Source organism: Tetranychus urticae, unplaced genomic scaffold, assembly GCF_039701765.1.
Source record: "Tetranychus urticae isolate SD_2017Ah unplaced genomic scaffold, NJAU_TeUrti_SD_1.0 Scaffold_4, whole genome shotgun sequence".
In the NCBI taxonomy this organism is placed as follows: domain Eukaryota; kingdom Metazoa; phylum Arthropoda; class Arachnida; order Trombidiformes; family Tetranychidae; genus Tetranychus; species Tetranychus urticae.
Genome location: NW_028315836.1, coordinates 345,001 through 347,500, shown reverse-complemented (window position 1 = coordinate 347,500; position 2,500 = coordinate 345,001). Strand labels below are relative to the sequence as shown.

The 2,500-nt window shown below is 43.5% G+C and overlaps 2 non-coding genes across 2 annotated transcripts in view; both read right to left on the bottom strand.

Moving 5' to 3' along the window:
- Nucleotides 1-109: 109 nt before the first annotated feature.
- On the bottom strand, nt 110-264 carry LOC149092924 (5.8S ribosomal RNA). Its single transcript, XR_016200496.1, has one exon. It is a non-coding gene; the product is annotated as a 5.8S ribosomal RNA (ribosomal RNA).
- A 487-nt stretch (nt 265-751) lies between these two features.
- The window catches only part of LOC149092923 (small subunit ribosomal RNA), a 2,170-nt gene continuing 421 nt past the window's right edge, over nt 752-2,500 (bottom strand). Inside the window, exon 1 of the ribosomal RNA XR_016200350.1 lies at nt 752-2,500. This exon is cut by the window's right edge and continues 421 nt beyond it. This is a non-coding gene — a ribosomal RNA (small subunit ribosomal RNA).

The window sequence follows — 2,500 nt, the reverse complement described above, 5'->3', positions numbered from 1 at the left end:
AATTAAGAAAAGGAATAAAACATCAAGATTCATGCATATAAATATACAATCCTCTCAAAACAATGCATATATGGTAGTATGCAAGTGTTTTGTTGATTATTTTACATCTCAACTCTCAGACAGATGTGACCTCGGAAAAGACCCGAAAGCCGCAATGTGCGTTGGAAGCTCAAGTGCTCGGCGTGTCCTGCAATTCGCACCGATTATCGTAGCTAGCTACGTTCTTCATCGATTGGTAATTCGAGTGATCCACCGCTTGAAGATGTATCTTTGCCACCGTGGGACTTTTAATAAGTATCCTAAATCTGCATTGAGAGGGTTTGAAAACAATTGTATGCAGTTTATAAAAACCATAGTTGTCTTTACTTAGTTAGGCGAAGAAGTGTAAAACTTCCTTCTTTAAACCTTGCCGTCAGCATAAGCTGAAGACTTGAACAGGTACCAAGTATGTAGCAAGACAGGCTTTTCATTATAAACTACAATTGTTTTGCAAAAGAAATTATGGCTATCGTTAGATAACCCTCACTCTTTGTTGCATTGGATAATGAAAGATGGATGCATGAATGAACGAATGTAATGCAAATTAGAATCATGTTGCAATGGCTAAATGTTTGCAATAAACATTCACAATTGCGACTCTAATGCAAATACAATTCAATTGCATTCACCATATTAGCATCTACAATATCACTATGCAGAGTGTTTGATTGTTTGAAGGTTGTATTTCTCTTATAATAAGAGGGTAATACGTTAATGATCCTTCCGCAGGTTCACCTACGGAAACCTTGTTACGACTTTTACTTCCTCTAAATGATCAAGTTTGAACATCTTTCCAGCACAATCCGACCACTAGTTTCCCAATGGTCTGGATTGACCAGTCCGAAGTCCTCACTAAATCATTCAATCGGTAGTAGCGACGGGCGGTGTGTACAAAGGGCAGGGACGTAATCAACGCAAGCTAATGACTCACGCTTACTGGGAATTCCTCGTTCATGGGCAATAATTACAATGCCCAATCCCCATCACGAAATGGGTTCAAGCGGTTACCCACTCCTTTCGGAGCAGGAAACAGTATGCACGATGACCACTTCAGTGTAGCACGCGTGCGGCCCCGGACATCTAAGGGCATCACAGACCTGTTATTGCTCTGTTTCGTGCGGCTGCGAGCGCCGCTTGTCCCTCTAAGAAGTCCTTACAGTGCTACAGCATCCTTACCCTAGCCAATTCTGTAGGCTAATAGCAGCAGAGCCCTCAACAGCCGAAACCATCAAGAGATACTACCACCCACAGGTTGACTAAGGGGGAGTACTGCAGTGTAAACTGCAAGTCTATTTAGTAGGCTAGAGTCTCGTTCGTTATCGGAATTAACCAGACAAATCACTCCACCAACTAAGAACGGCCATGCACCACCACCCACTGAATCAAGAAAGAGCTCTCAATCTGTCAATCCTCTCAGTGTCCGGGCCGGGTGAGTTTTCCCGTGTTGAGTCAAATTAAGCCGCAAGCTCCACTCCTGGTGGTGCCCTTCCGTCAATTCCTTTAAGTTTCAGCTTTGCAACCATACTTCCCCCGGAACCCAAAAACTTTGGTTTCCCGGAAGCTTCCATTCGAGTCATGAAATTAGTTACTCAGAATGATCGCTGGTTGGCATCGTTTATGGTTAGAACTAGGGCGGTATCTGATCGCCTTCGAACCTCTAACTTTCGTTCTTGATTAATGAAAACATTCTTGGCAAATGCTTTCGCTGTAGTTTGTCTTGCGACGGTCCAAGAATTTCACCTCTAGCGCCGCAATACAAATGCCCCCGTCTGTCCCTCTTAATCATTACCTTGGATTCTTAAGACCAACAAAATAGAACCAAGGTCCTATTCCATTATTCCATGCAAGATCATTCAAGTTAAGGTAGTGGTACGCATCATATAGATGGTTGACCATACCGTTTTTAGGCACCTCTTTCGAGGTTTTGGACGCCTGCTTTGAGCACTCTGATTTTTTCAAGGTAAAAGTCTCGATCGCTTGAATCAACACTCGGTAAAGAGCATTGATAGCAAATATCGAGCAATTTTCTGTCTAAACACTATGAATGTAACCACCAGGAAAGAGGAATGAAGGTTCAAGCAAGCATCCGTAGACACAAGCAAGAAACCTAACATCACCATCTAACCCTTTAATCAGTGGACCCCATAGGTTCGACTGAAATCCAACTACGAGCTTTTTAACCGCAGCAACTTTAATATACGCTATTGGAGCTGGAATTACCGCGGCTGCTGGCACCAGACTTGCCCTCCAATAGATCCTCGTTAAAGGATTTAAATTGTACTCATTCCAATTACGGGGCCTCAATAGAGTCCCGTATTGTTATTTTTCGTCACTACATCCCCGTACTGGGATTGTGTAATTTGCGCGCCTGCTGCCTTCCTTAGATGTGGTAGCCGTTTCTCAGGCTCCCTCTCCGGAATCGAACCCTAATTCCCCGTTACCCGTTACAACCATGGTAGGC